The sequence below is a fragment of the Peromyscus maniculatus genome, chromosome 1, assembly GCF_049852395.1.
Source record: "Peromyscus maniculatus bairdii isolate BWxNUB_F1_BW_parent chromosome 1, HU_Pman_BW_mat_3.1, whole genome shotgun sequence".
Classification (NCBI taxonomy): domain Eukaryota; kingdom Metazoa; phylum Chordata; class Mammalia; order Rodentia; family Cricetidae; genus Peromyscus; species Peromyscus maniculatus.
Window position 1 is genome coordinate 85,069,157 of NC_134852.1, and position 15,553 is coordinate 85,084,709.

Sequence of the window (15,553 nt, forward strand, 5' to 3'; positions counted from 1 at the left end):
TGGGAACATTTTCTTTTTTTTTTATTTAAAATCTTAGCTGTCTTGCCCTTTCTTAACTTTGGTACCTTCCTGCTTCAACAGTCCAATTAACTGACTGTGAGCCAGCTGTACCCATTCCAATCCACTCTTACCGTAAAATGCCGGCCGGCCTTCCAAGAGTGTCCGTCAGCTGGTCCTTTCTTTCTCAGATCTCGGTAGGAACCTCCATTTGTAGCAGTAGCGCCTGCGTTACCACTAACCGTTCACCATGTCTGAGCGAAGGGCTGCGGATTAAAAAATAGAGACAAGAGACAGCGAGTCATTCGTACGTTTGGATGTCGAATGCCGTTTATTGAAAGAGGGAGGAAACCTTAAATACAGGCTTACAACACAAATGGAGGATCCCCTGAGGGCAGAAGTTCGCTACCAATGGTCTACATTCTAGACCCAAAGTTCTGTATTCTTGTATCTAAGTTGTTTACACCAAATACAGGATGCACCTAAGTTGTTTACACCACAAGCAGGATGTAGGAACAAAGAACCTCCGGTAAGCTCTCCGATGATCCTAAGGTGAGAAGGACACCGGCAGGGAATCTGAATAGGAAGGACACCTGGTCAGGCAAGCAAGGCTACAGCCACTCACAGTCGGGGGTCAGGGCCCATGGCGCCCACAAGGCAGAGCCCGGCTGCCGGAGGTCCTAAAGTTATTGCCGAACCTAAGGAACACTTGCATGTTCCACGTGACTGTGTTTAGTTGAAGTTGCCCATCTGTAGTGGAGCAAGATGAGATTCAAATCTTACTGACTCATGGAGACTGCCTTACAGGGAGGGCACTGGTTGGATGCACTTGTCAGATGGAGCTCATAGGTGCCGCGGTCCCACCCCAGCCTGAGTTCGGGGGAAGGTTCTTGAGATGGGGAAGGGGTGTTGGCATGAAGAGATGAACGGTCCGACCATCAGATGAGTTTCACACAAGTGGCCGGCCCTGAATAGCTCCAGCCATCATTATTTATACAACAAAAACAAGCATGTTTTTCCATACCAACAAGTTTTCCCCATCCTCCAACGTTAACCTCCGGCAAAAACAAGATGTCAAATATGTTTTTTCCCCAACTTTTACATCAAAACATCTTTAAACCAAAAATAACACTTATCATTTTGCTAACTTGGCCAAATATTGAGCCTGGTACATCCTGTCTTTACAAAACTTAAAGGTGATTGACATAGGCACACATTTTCAAGAACAACAATTCTGTTCAAAACGTATTTACAGAAATAGGGGTGATCTGCCTCCGATCCTGTCAGTACTGAATCAGAACAGCTCCCAGGGACTGAAGTGACAGATGGCTTCCCCAGACAAGAAACCTGAGAAGCATCAGCTCCCAAAGAATTTTAGGGGAAAATATTCGAGAAAAAATGGGGTTTCCAGGAATGATCCCATCTGTCCCATGTGTGACTGACAACATGACACTGAAACCACCAAGAGAATCATCAATACTTCAAGAGAGAAGAGAGCATGCGGGCCGTGTGGTCCCAGCAGTATTCTGTGCTGTCCTGAAGTCCACTGGTCCTTGTCAAGTGAGACTGTCCCTGTGGGCTTTTGCCTCATCTGGAGACCCAATGGACAAGCACTCATATACTGGTCCAAAACTAGGCTGCAGGGCTCCCAACACGTGGGCTGTGCTCAGAGCAGGTTGCTGGGGAAGGGTGCATTGGTAACAGGCCATGGTGGCTTTTCTATTAAGCCTGGGACTCAGGCACCTCTGGGACTCAGGCACCTCTTCTTCTGTACAGGGTATGGCAGAGGCCATGGCTGGAAAGAGGAGTTCCGGGGTCCAGTTCTACCATTCTTCAAGTTTAATTGATTTTCTAGGGAAGGCCCCGTCATTTCTCCTGTTCTGAGGAGAGGGTGGAGAATAGAGGTCAAGCCCAGACATGTCCTCAGAACCCTGGATAGCACCCAGGCATCAAGGCTCACCGACAGGGTGCAGGCCCATTTATGCTCAGCAGCTGCTTGCTTGCTCTCCCCAGTTCCCACATTCCGTTTTCATTTTTCTTTGCTGAGTTTTCCCACGTCAGAGGTGACACCATCTTTAGCTTCCTGCTACAAGTAGGGCTTTAGGGGCTTAATGATGAGATAGCTGAGGTGGAGAAACGGTGAGTTGCTGAACGTGAATCCTCAAGTCATCAGTTCAGGGGAGCACAGCCACTTGGAGTAGCCATGGCAGCCCCTGCGTGGGCTCCGGGAGGGGCGGCCTGGACCATTTCAAATGTAGTGATCTACTCTGAAGTTTTGAAATGTATTTACTTCTTTAAAACACAGAACTTGGTCTGGGGATGTGTGTAGCTCAGTTGGTAGAAGGCTTGTGTGGCATGCAGGAATGCTGAGGTTCGTAAAATTGGGAAGGTGGCCCCTGCTTGTTATCTCAGCACTCAGGACATAGAAGGAGGAGGAGGCAGAATTCAGGGTTTTCCTTGGCTATATGGCAAGTTTGAGGCCAGCCTGAATCCCTATCTCAAAACAACAAAAATCCAAAAGAGATAGTTTATTCCTGGGGTTCAAAATGCACAAAGAATATGAGTAGGCAGTAAAAAAAACTTTACATGTGTCCATGAGCCAATTTTTTTTTTCACTAGAGGCTGTCAATTTCTGGTGAATATCTCTGGAGAGAATGTAAGTATAGAGACAAGTTAACGTAATAATCATACACACATATCGTCACGTGCTACGCAGTTCACCCTTTTCAAACATTCAACACTATGTTTTTTTTTAGGTTATTCCTAGAGTCATACATCCATCACTAAGATCAATTTTAGAATATGTTCATCACTCCAGGCTGAAACCCTGCATCCATTAAGGCTTGCTCTCCATATGCCTTTCCCAGCTCCAGGCGACTACTAATTTACTCCCGAGTCTATGGGCTTCTCTGTTATGGACTGTCATATGACTGGAATCACATAACATGTGGTCTGTTTTACTCAGCATTGTTTTCTCAGGGTTTGTCTGGATTGGAGCATGAATCAGTGTTTCATTTCTACCCATCCCCCTCAAATAGTAGCTTCCTATTTAGTTACTATATCACTCTATTTTTTCCAAGATTAATCTACATTTAAAAATTATTGGTACGTGTGGGTGTCTATGTAGGGATATTTGCATGTGGGTGGCTACGTCAGAGGTATCGGGTTCCCCCTACAGCTGGAGTTACAGGTGGGTTTAAGCTGCCCAGTATGGGTGCTGGGAACCAAACTTGGGTCCTCTACAGGAGTTGTACATGCCCTTAACTGTGGAGTTGTCTCTCCAGCTCTGTATACTGCCTTTCATTTATCCACATGTGGTGGTTTGAATGAGAATGGCCCCCATAGGCTCCTATATTTGAAAGTTTGGTCCCCACTTGGTGGAACTGTTTGAGAAGGATTATGAAGTGTGGCCTTGTTGGAGCAGGTGTGTCATGGGGGTGGACCTTGAGGGTTCAGAAGTCCACACCATTCCCAGTTAGCTCTCTCGCTGCCTCATGCTTGTGCATCAGGGTGTAAACTCACAGCTACTGCTCCAGAACCATGGCCGCCTGCCTGCTACCATGCTCACTGCCATGATGATCATGGCCTTACCTTCTGAAACTTTTTCTTTTATACATTGCTTTGGTTGTGGTGTCTTATCACAGCAATAGAAATGTTTGATGCTATATCCTCAGTTAATAAACATTTGAATTGTTTCTGCTTTTTTGGTCATTATGAGCAATGTCGCACTGAACATTTGCATGTAAGTGTTTGTGTGGACATATGGTCTAATTACTCTTGAGTATGGAGTTTGGTCATTTGGTAATTCCTGTGCTTAATGTCTTAAAAAGCTGATGACCAAGCTTCATACTATTCCGTGTCTCACTAGAAACATATGAAGGACATAGCTTCTTCATCTCCTTGTTAACATTGGCTGCCGTCTGTCCTTTTGATCCTAAAGAGTGTGAAGTTATCTCGTGCTTCAGTTTGCATTGTGCTGTGTGATAATGGTGTGACCTTCCCTGTGTGTATTTACTGGTCATTTATATGTTTGCTTTAGGGAACTATTAGGATCTTTTGCCTAGAGACTGGGGGAGATGACTCAGTGGGTAAGAGCACTTGCTGCTGAAACATTAGGACCTGAATTTGAACCTCCAGCACCCGTGTGAAAAGCCAAGTGTGGCCACTTGACCACAGTGCTGTGCACTGTGTGTGTAAGGGTTGGGGGTAGAAGGCAGAAGGATCCCTTGCTACATCTTGCTAGCTGTAAGCCTGATTCCAGGTTCAATGAGAGACCCTATCTTGAGGAAATAAGGTGGAGAATGGTAGAGCAAGACACCTAGAGTCCTCTTCTGGACTCTGCACATGTGCATGGGTGCATGCACTGGCACACACACATGTATATATCACACGTCCACTCACCAACACACTGTGCTGGTAGTTTTGTCAAGTTGCTATAAACTAGAGTCACCCGAGGAGACCTCAACTGATTGCCTCTGTTAGACTGGCCTGTGGGCAAGCCTCTAGAGCGTTTTCTTGATGAATGATTGGTGTAGGCAGATCCAGCCCATTCTGGGTGGTGCCAGCCCTGGGAAGGTGGTCCTGGATTGTATAAATAAGTAAGCTCAGCTAGTCATAGAGAGCAAGCCAGTAAACAGTATTCCTCCGTGGTTCCTACCTCTGCCCTTTCTTGAGTTCCTGTCCTGACTTCCCTCAGCAGTGGACTATATGATGAGGATGTGTAAGCCAAATAAATCCTTTCCTTCCTAAGTCAGTGTTTTATGACATTAGAAACCTAGCTAGAAAGCACACACAATAAAAAATAAAGACCCTTTGCCTGTTTTTAAATGGTATCACTGTTTCATTGTTGAGATGTAAGAATATTTTCGTATTGCAAATGCAATTTTATCCCATTCTCTGGCTGTCTTTTTACTTTTTGAATGTTGTTCTTTGAAGTACAACATTTTTTATTTTGGTAAAGTCCAATTTATCTATTTTTTTCTGCTTTAGCTTCTGATGTCCTAATCCAAGGTCATAAAAGCTTATCCTGTGCTTTCTTCTGTGACTCTTATAGCTTTAGCTCTGAGATATGTCTTATGTGTTTACATACTTCTTTGGAAATACTCTATGAGGTAATTTTTGTATATGATGGTTTAATGTTTTACACATTCTTTGGGGGGGGGAAGTGGCTTCCAAATTTATTTTCTTGCATGTGGGCATATTCTCTCTCTTCACACCTATACTGTGTGTCTCATCTTGGAGTATATAAATATTAATCTTGCATATATGAGAGATGTTCCTTTTCCAAGTAGAGACAGCAGCTCTGTGTTGATGATGTGGAGGCTTCATGCTTAGTGTGGTCAGCCTCTTACAAATGGGCACTTGTATGTCATACTGTGTAGGCTAAAGCATATGATTAAGACAGTTTCCCAAAAGGGGAATTCTTGATGAGGCTATATACCATTGTAAGTGACAGACATTGCCGATCTGCTCCCTGTGTGTATAACAGCGTATGTATGCACCCAGCAGGATAATGAGAGGACCTGTTTCCCATGCCCCAGTCCATTGTGTGTCTTTAGTCATTTTGATGTTTGTTAAGCTTGCAAGTAGATAATGGGATCTCTTGAAAGGCTGCATTTGCATTTATCTTACTGCGAGGTTGTAGAATGCAAAGGCATCTGTGTGCTTTTTCTCTGCCTGTGCCCTGCCTGCTTTTCTATCTTTTGACACAGTTTTCAATTAGATGATTGGTCTTTTTTATTGGTTTGTAGATACTCCTTATATCTGTTAAGGAGGTTAGTTTACACCTGTACTGCAAATTGGATATGTGTTCCCAAGCTTATCATTTATCTTGACTTAAGTTATTATTATTATTTTTCCCTGTGCCCCCTGCTGACTTAAATTATTTTTCTATGTTTGAATTCACCACCGTTCTTTTTATTGCTTTTGGATCTCTTCCATGCTTTCCACTAATAGTTTTATCTCCTACCCTTAAGTCTACCCATCTCATTTATTGTGATACAGAGTATGGGATGTGAGTGGTTATCAGTAAAACACTCGATAAATGACTTTCCCTGAGCCCACCTTTATTCTGTGTTGGATTTTGGGATGCAGTGGTGTCTGTCTCTGGGTGGCATGTCTCTTTGTTGGTGTGTATGTAGCTCAGCATTGTGCCTGTGACTTTACTGCTTGGAGATACCAGCTCCTTCATTTCTCCTTTGCAGAAGGCTCCTTGCTCTGTGCCCACTTCTATGCTTTGCTTTGAGGTGTCGGGGGGCGGGGGTCTCCCTGTGTAGCCCAGGCTAGCCTTGCTCTTCCTGCCTTAGTCTCTGAATGCTGGGATTACAGGTGTGTACCAAGACTGGAATCAGCATGTTTAGATTTCCCAACAAAAATCTTATTAGTATTTTTATTGCATTTCATTAAACTTGTAGGTTAGGTTAATTTAGATGGCTCAATGTCTCCATGAGACAAAAGCTAAGCATGCCTTCCTTCTGTGCACAGCTTTCTTTTGGTGACTTTTAGTTGTAGTAGGAGCTGCCTGGCAACCAAAGGAACTTGGGGCTGTCCTTATAGTTGCCTGGGAAGTATCAGAGACTGCCTATATTTCTCAGGGGTGGATATACCCAGACTGTGAGTATATCTGGATATACCCAGCACTTCCTGTCCTTTGCTGGTGTGTGACAAGTTCCAAGTTTGAGTCCCACGTACTAGGTCAGGCTCCTCAGCACCTCCTGGTTTGGGTTTCATGACTTCATAGTATGAACCCACTTGTATTTGTAGCTTCAGGCTATGAAGAGATCATGTGTTTTGTTGTGCTGAGCCCCTTGTGGCCACTGCTCATACTGTCACCCCAGGGGAGAGGATGGCAGAGGACCAGGCATACTTATGAGTCATAGGTGGACTGTGTCCCACAGCAGGGTGGTTGACAGGAGTCAGAACAAGGTTTAGGTGTCCTTAATGATCTCAGGAAAAAATGGGGGAAAATGTAAGGTCCTGTGGAGTAGGTTGACTGGGAGATCCACCACCAGAACCCCAGAACGTCTTGGAAAGAAACAGACATGAAGGAAGAAGTTTGCATTTAGGGTGAGCAGCTTATTCACGGGCACAAGGACAAGGGCTAGGATCCAGACCTCCATCTCTGGACTCTTGGTCTGTGTCTCTGACTGCCGTACTCCAAACTGAGCCCACCCACTGGGGCTCAGTGTTGCTTTGCTCTGCCCAGCCGGGGAGGGCAAGTCTGGAAGGTTTCTTTCCGAGTTGCTCTGCCAGTCCCGCAGCTTGCTCCCCAGCTCCCTTGTTTGCCTAAGTGGAGCTTGCAGGCTCCCTGGAAACTTGATTCTGAACAGCTGTGGAAGAGCCCTCTGAGTAAACAAACCCTCCACCTGGGGATGACATTCCAGAGTGGAAGAATTGAAAAAATGTGTTTGTTTTGTAATAACTCCCTCTTGTCTTTTCATTAATCTTTCCTTCATTCTTGAGGATTTTATACATGTATATCATGTGATCATATACACTCCCTGTTTCTCCTCTTCAACTCTCCTCATATCTCCAGCATGTCCCCCTCCCATCTTCATGTCTTTTTTTGGTGTATGTGTGTATAACCTTTTAAGTCCAGCTAGTGCTGCCCCATATGTCCATGGGTGTGGAACCATCTACTGGAGCATGGGAATCCCATCAGTGCCCATATTAAAAAAACAAAACAATGAATCCCTCTACTACCAATAGCTTCCCAGTAAGGAGTGAGGCCTGGGAATCATCTACCACATCTATACTGGACTTTGGGCTCGATTGACCTTGTGCATGCAGGTAGCCACAGCTGCTGTGAGTTTATGAATGTGATGGTCATCTATGTCTGGGACACAGAATTTTACAGCACTCTTCCACATCTTCTAGCATTTTTTATATATATATATATATATATATACACACACACACACACACACACACACACACACATATATATATATATATATATATATATATATATATATATATATATATGTTTTTGCTTCCCCTTCCATGGTATTCTCTGAGCCGCTTTAGTTTGGGGGTAGGGTGGGGTTGATCTATATGCCCCATTTAGAACTGAGTACGCAGTCTCTTATTCTTAGTACTTTGACCAGTTATGTATCTCTCTATTGACTGCTGCTCATTGCAAAAAGAACCTTCTCTGACCAAGATTGAGAACGGTCCTTTTTCTATGGATATGAACATAGGTATGTATGTAGGAGACACTTTGAAAACATGACCATTTAGCAAAATAACAGTAGCAGGCTCTATGATTTCCCTAGTCATGGGCTTTTGGCTAGGTTTACAGTGTCAGATATGAAATCCCTCCTGTGGGGCAGGCCTCATAACCAATCAGAAAGTGTTGGTTACCCCCACAACAGTCATGCCGCTGTTACACAATTGGGTGCATCTCGCCCGGCAGGCTGCTGTTGTAGCAAGCAGAGTCCAACTCTGGGTAAGACAGTTGATGTCTTTTTTCTCCCAGAAGCTTGTATAGCACCTTGCTGCACGATGACAGCTAGCCAGCAGGGAGGAGGTTTATTGCTGGTTCGAGACTGATTTCTCTATGTCCTGTAGTCAAAGTATGTGGTGTCTTCAGCTAGAGTCTTACCATGTAGTATGGTGGGTAATCAAAGGCAAAGACAATCCTCTGTGTTGTTTGGATATCTCTGGGGCCTCCTTGACCAATAACTCTGCTCAAAAGGAGAGCTGCAAATGGCTAGAAAATACTTTTAAAAGTGTTCTTACATCCTCAGCCATCTGGGAAAGTGTCTCAGGGTTTCTATTGCTGTGAAGAGACACCATGACAACAGCAACTCTTATAAAGGAAACAAATTTAATTGGGGCTGGCTTACAGTTTCATGGGTTTAATTCACTGTCATCATGGCGAGAAGCATGGCAGCACACAGGCAGACATGGTGCTGGAGAAGGAGCTGAGCGTTCAACATCTTGAACTCTGCTGTTGCCTGCAGAGGCAACAGGAGGTGAATTGTATCCCACACTGGACATAGCTTGAGCATATATGAGATCCTGAAGCCCACCTCCACAGTGACACACTTCCTCCAACAAGACCACACCTCCTAATCGTGCCCCTCCCTATGGGCCAAGCATTCAAACACATGAGTCGATGCAGACATTTAATTTGCCTTTCTGTGGTGGTTTGAAACTACTTTGAGATTCCTTCTGTCTTAGTTAGGGTTACTACTGATGTGACAAAACACCATGACCAAAAGCAGCTTGGGGTGGGGTAGGGGAGGGGTTGATTTTGCTCACACTTCTCCATCACTGTTCATCATCAAAGGCAGTCAGGGCAGGAACCTGGAGGCAGGAACTGAAGCCAAATCCGTGAAGGAGTGCTGCTTCCTGGCTTGTCCATCATGGCGTGCTCAGCCTGCTTTCTCATACACCCCCGGCCCTCCAGCCCAGGGGTGGCAGCACCTATAATGGTTTAGACCCCCCCTCAATCACTAGGAAAGCACTACAGGCTTGCCTGCCTACAGCCTGATCTTACGGATCTGTTTTCTCAATTGAGGTTCCCTCCTCTCAGATGACTCTAGCTCCTGTCAAGTTGACATAAAAACTGTCTGGCATGCCGTCTCACCCCAGTCAGAATGGACATCCTCAGTAGTGTAAATGACAACCCCCCCAAAAAACAAAGAAACAAACAAACAAAACCCAAAGTGGCTGTGGCAAAAGGGGAGCTTTGCAACCATTCTGGAAACCAGTCTGGATGTTTCTCAAAACACTAGAAACACAACTGCCATGTGACCCAGCGGTACTGCTTTTGAGCATATGCCCAGTGGACTTAATGTCCTATCACAGAGGCACTTACACATAAGTGTTCATTGCTGTGACATTCACAATTGCCATGAAATGAAATCAACCTGGGTGTCCATCAACAGATGAATACATAAGAAAAAATGGGAGTTTATACACACAACAGAATAATGCTACTCAGCTATAATGAAGAAGCAAATCATGAAAATTTCAGGTAAATGGATAGAACTGGGAAATCATACTGAGTGATGTGACTCAGGCCAAGAGAGACAAACACCTTACCTTCTCTCTCATATGCATAGCTTACCTTCAAATCGTGTGATTTGTGTTTAATTTGGAGCAAAAGTGGAAGCCAGGAAATGAGAAGGGTGCCTTTTGGGCTTGGGCGCGTTCAAGGAAGGAGGCAATAGATTTTGGTAAAACAAAAGCAGAGCGGAGGAATATTGGGGCAGAGAGGCGTAAGTAGGGAGGGCACAGGGCTATGGGAGAAGCTGGGGGGCAGAGAGGCGTAAGTAGGGAGGGCACAGGGCTATGGGAGAAGCCGGGGGGTAGAGGGGAGGGTATTCCAAAGGAAAAGCACATGAAAACTCACACAGTACCCTGCTATTTTCCAATGCAATTGAAAAAAAAAATAATTGGAGGGATAGTAGAATGCATGGGAAAGAAGAAGGGGGGGAGTATCAGGGGTTAAAAGACTAATCATGGATGGGAGGGGCCATAAGGGGGAGGAAAAGATAGTAGTGGGTTAATGAAAGCCAAGGATGTATAAAAAAGCCTTGTGGAAATCCACTAGTTAGTAAGCTAATTTCAAAATACAACCTAAAGAAAAAGTTAGAAAGGAATTACTGTGCAAGGAAGGACACTGTTGCTCCCAGTATGCATGGGTTATTACATGAAAATCCCAGTACAAGGCGAATGGAAGAGTTCTGAGTGACTCCTGTCTTCTTGGAAGTCAGTGGTAAAGGGCCCTAGAGATGCTCAGCATGTAACGTGCTTGCTGGGCAAACACGGAGGCCTGAAGGTGTTTAGATCTTCAGCACCGAAGAAAACGTCTGGTGTGGTGGGCTATACCTGTAATCTCAATCCCGGGAGGGGTGGGTGGAGGCAGGTAGATCCCCAGAGCTCACTAACCAGCCAGTCTAGCTAATGGGTGAGCTCTAGGCTCACTGAAAGAGCTTGTGAATAAAGTGGAGAGTGATTGAGGAAGACACATGATGTTGACCTCCGGCCTCCATGGATGCACACATACACACACCCCAGACCAGATACAACCCCCCAGACCAGATACACACACACACACACACACACACCCCAGACCAGATACAACCCCCCAGATCAGATACAACCTCCATACCAGATACACACACCCCCACACCAGACACACACACACACACACACACACACACACACACACACACACACCCCAGACCAGATATAATTCCCCACACCAGACACATACACACACCCATACCAGATACACACACATGCACACACACCCCAGACCAGATACAACCCCCAACACCAGACATACACACAACCCATACCAGATACACACACACACACACACACACACACACACACACACGTGCATACAGGCACACCCCAGACCAGATATATACCCCCTACCAGACACCCCCCCAGACCAGATACAACTCCCCCCCACACCAGATGTACACACACACCCCACACCAGACACACACACACACACACACACACACACACACACATCGAGTTTTGGTTCGAATGGAAGAGTAACATGTTGTCTCTGGACCTCACAGTCTCACAGGGGATATGCTCTTTACTGTTCCCTCAGGCCACTGAGCCTGCTAACAACCCTGTGAAGAGCTGTTGCGTGCTTACCTTCTGGAAAAGCTGCGCTTGGATGTGCCTGAGCAGACAGTGTCAAGCTGTTGTCACAGAGTGGCTCTTCAGGGCTTAAAAGGGTTGTAGCAAAATGGGAAAATTACACTGGTTGTGGAAGCCTTTCCATTAAAACATCAAGAAATGCCCGAGGTGGCCCTTATTATGATGTTGGTTTGCTTCAGTTCACGCCGCGCCTTCCTCTTGAGCGCCCTCTGGCATTGGGACTCTAGGTCAGGTGGGACCGGAAACCCTGCTTGTTGGAGAGAGCAGCGCTGTAACGTTCATGGAGAACTTCAAAGCAGATTTAGGACTTGATCTCATTCCCTCTGGTCTCTCTTCCTCTCCCTCCTCAGCCTCCCTCTGTCAGGTGGTAAGACCGTCAAGGGCTAGTGAGCAGGGCACCTAGCGGTTGGCCCTGAGTGGTCCTGCCTTCCTCCTCTCTTCCCGCTCTTGGTTGGCTAGAGGGTTGCTATGTGTTGACTGACTCATGGTTAAGCCTGTGTGTCCGCTCTTGGAGCTGGAGGTGTGGCCAGACGTGCAGGATGGAGTAGCCAAAAGGAGGTCAGTGGTGGATGCTGGCCTGCCTCAAAGCAGGGGAGTCTCACTTCAGCGAGAGTTTGTTAGAGGTTTGTCTGGATCCCGGTGAAGTGGGAATGGGTGAGTTGTGTTCAACAATATGGTCCAGAAAGTGAAAGGAGGAATTCTGGGTAATGAAGTCAAGAAGTCAAGGGGAGGTGAAGTCTGTCTGTCTGTCTGTCTGTCTCTCTCTCTGTTTGTGGTGTGGTGTGTGATGGGGTACTTTGGTGGGAGTGGAAGGCTCTAGTGTATGTGGAATGGTGGTTCCCGGTGACTTTTCTGGGGATATCAGCATCAAGGCGACCTTTGGCCCTCTGTGGCAGGTAGGTGCTCACTGTCTTCTGAGACCTTCCTGAGCTGATCTGAGTGTATGCTCTTGAGTCCCTCACTCTCATTCTTACATTTTTGGTTGTGAGCCCCACCTTTAACAGCTGAGCCATCTCTTGAGCCCTTCATTTTTCTTTCTTTTCTGTGTGTGGCATGTTTCAAACCCTAAGTACCATGTAAAGAGAAGGCAGCAGGGCAGTTCGGAGGTCCTTGGTCACTGGACCTTCAGACTCAACCCTACTTCCGATTAGCTGTGTGGCTATGGGCAAAATGATCTCCCTGAACGGGCAGTTTCCTTACTTGGAAGACCGAATTACCAGTGACATTGCTTTATAGATTATTTGGATGTGCCCATGGGAGCTGGGGGCGTGGTTTGGTAAGAAGTAAAATGCCTGCCACAAAAGCATGAGAACCTAAGTTTGGATCCCCAGCAGCCACATACAAAGTCAGATATAGAGCTGGAGACATGGCTCAGGAGTTAAGAGCTCTGGATGCCCTTCCAGAGGACTGGGGTTCAATTTCTAGTACCCACATGAAATACAACAACAACAACAATAACAACAACAATAATAAAAAAGCTAGTTGAGTAGTGTGTGCCTGAAACCCAGTGTTGAAAGGGTAAAGACAACTGGATCCCTGGCCAACCAGTCTAGCCAATCAGTGAGTTTGAGGATGTGTGAGAGACCCTGTCTCAAAACATAAGGTGGAGGGAGATAGAGGAAGATACAAACAGTGCACACACTGCCTACTTACCCACGTATCCACATACATGTGCACACATACCACACACACACAAATGCAAGAAGAGGAAGTTGCACATGTGTGAACACACTTGTGAGTTGCTTAGCATCATTGACACAAGCGCAGCTTATCTAGACTACTGTTTCCAAGTTTCTCACATTCTCTCTTGCTGATGCAGGATGCTCTGGTTCCTTACTCCCAGGACAGACTCCAGGATCTGAAGGTCTGTGAAAAACACGGATCCATTCTATTTATAAAATTACTCGCTTCTGCTTGGTGCATAGCTCATAAAGAAAAGGTCCTCTTTGGAAGGAGTGTGGGACTCCTACTCCTGCCCACTTTGTCCATACACTGCACAGTGTCCTTCCTATCAGTGGATGTCCTTTTTCATCGCATGATGTGATGTGAGCTCTGCCGGGAATGGACCCAAGTGTATGGACTTTTCATGGGTCTCAGCTTTGTCTGATTAACATGCCTGGCAATGAATCAGCAAGGCTTGTGCTTAGGATATTTTGTTTCAGAGGGTTGATTGTTTGAAATATAGTTTCTCTAGCTCATGTCAGAACTGGTGTTTGAAGTACACATGAGGACCCTTACTGATGGCCTTATGTACTAGTGAGGGCTCTCCGCAGATGTAGCAGAGTGCAGTCTCTCTCCTCTCGGAGTGTGTGTGTGTGTGTGTGTGTGTGTTTGAGAGAGAAAGGGAGGGAGAGAGAGGCTGGCCACATACCTATAGGAAATTGCTTATGAAGATCTGATGGTATAGGTTCTGGTCTTTTTTTTTTTTTAACTTTTTATTTATTTGTTGTGGATTTCATATCATACATCTTGATTCCATTCATCTCCCTGTCCCTTTGTATCTATCCTCTGCCCTTGCAATACCCCCCCCAAATAAAATAAAATAAACTTAAAAGGAAAAAAAGAAAAAGCTATAGTATGACAGACACAGTGAGTCACGCAGTTTATTCCACATATCTTTACTTGCAAATGTCCTTTGCAAGGAATCATCGGTCTCGTTCAAGGCCTCTGGTTTCTGCTACACTAGAGACACTGGGCCTTCACTGGGACTCTTCCTGGACATCCTGTAGCTGCCCTGTGTGACAGAGAGCCTGCAGCTGTGGGACCCCCATCCCACCCACCCCGTGCTGCAGCAGATCATAGAGGGTGTGGATGTTGGGGTGGACCAACACATAACTCTAGTTCTGGGCCTGGGTAGGTGCAGGGTTGGTCAGCCCGCCATGTCATCCTCACCACCAGGGTGACCTTTACAGTACTGCCCCCCAGCTAGTTCACCGATACAGCAAGGATCGAGGAGGCAGGGCCGGTTCTCCTGCTTTAATGCCCCTAGGGCCGACTCACTGACATCTACATCGCTAGCGCCAGCTCTACTGTGTTGCCCAGGTGAGGTACAGGGGCTACTCTCCCAAGTGCTGCAGCTGATGAGAGACAGGGACAGCTCTCTCACTCTCATGACCTCAGGGCCAGCTCTCTCAATTGCCGCAGGCATGGTGGGAGGAGGGCATTTTTTCCCTTGCCCATGCCACTGTATGGCGGATGAGGGGGTGGGGCCGGATCTCCCTCACTCATGTTCTTGGGCGGGCTCACCGGTGGGTGCATCAGTCAGCTCTACGGGGCTGCCCAGGGTGAGGTTCAGGGCTCGCTTTCCCGGGTGCTGCAGCTGGTAACGGGGAGGGTCAGCTCTGGGAGGGCATCTTTTCCTTGCTCTTGACACCACATGACAGATGAGGGGGCGCAGGGCAGTTCTCCCACTCTCACGCCCTCTGTCAAGGTGCAAGGCCTGCGTTCCTGAGTGCTGCCGTTGGTGAAGGGCAGGGCCGGCTCTTCCGCTCTCCTGCCTGCTAGAGAGGTGGCAAGGGGTGAGGGGCAAGGGGGGATCTCTCCCTCGCCTACCTATGGCAGATGAGGGGCGGGGCCACATCTCCCATGCTCACGTTCTCAGGGCTGGTGCTTCCGCACTCATGCTGACAGGATCAGCTCCGCGTTGCTGCCCAGGTGAGGCGCAGGGCCAGCTCTGTGCAGCCCTCTTCGCTCAGCCTTCAGTGGTGCATCAGGAGCCACGTGGCAGCCATCAACACGGACCGTGGCTGCAGCAGGGCTACAGACCCAGACACGGGCCCTGGCAGCTGCCCAGGGCCGGACATCACCATGGCCCCTGGTGGCAAAGAGGCCGCCCACCTCAGCCCGCTCCTCGCTGCTTTCACCTCTTCAGATCTGCCTCTCTACACAGGACATGAACCATTCTGCCTCCCTCTCTTCCATA

The 15,553-nt window shown here is 46.9% G+C and overlaps 1 protein-coding gene and 1 long non-coding RNA gene across 2 annotated transcripts in view; one reads left to right on the plus strand and one right to left on the minus strand.

Annotated features, from left to right (window-relative positions):
• Positions 1 to 15,553, plus strand: part of Fam174b (family with sequence similarity 174 member B) — a 51,259-nt gene that overhangs the window by 19,178 nt on the left and 16,528 nt on the right. The window lies entirely within an intron of this gene.
• On the minus strand, positions 8,806 to 13,770 carry LOC143267402 (uncharacterized). Its single transcript, XR_013042453.1, has 2 exons — positions 11,626 to 13,770; positions 8,806 to 9,426 (listed from the first exon to the last, which is right to left on the minus strand). It is a non-coding gene; the product is annotated as an uncharacterized LOC143267402 (long non-coding RNA).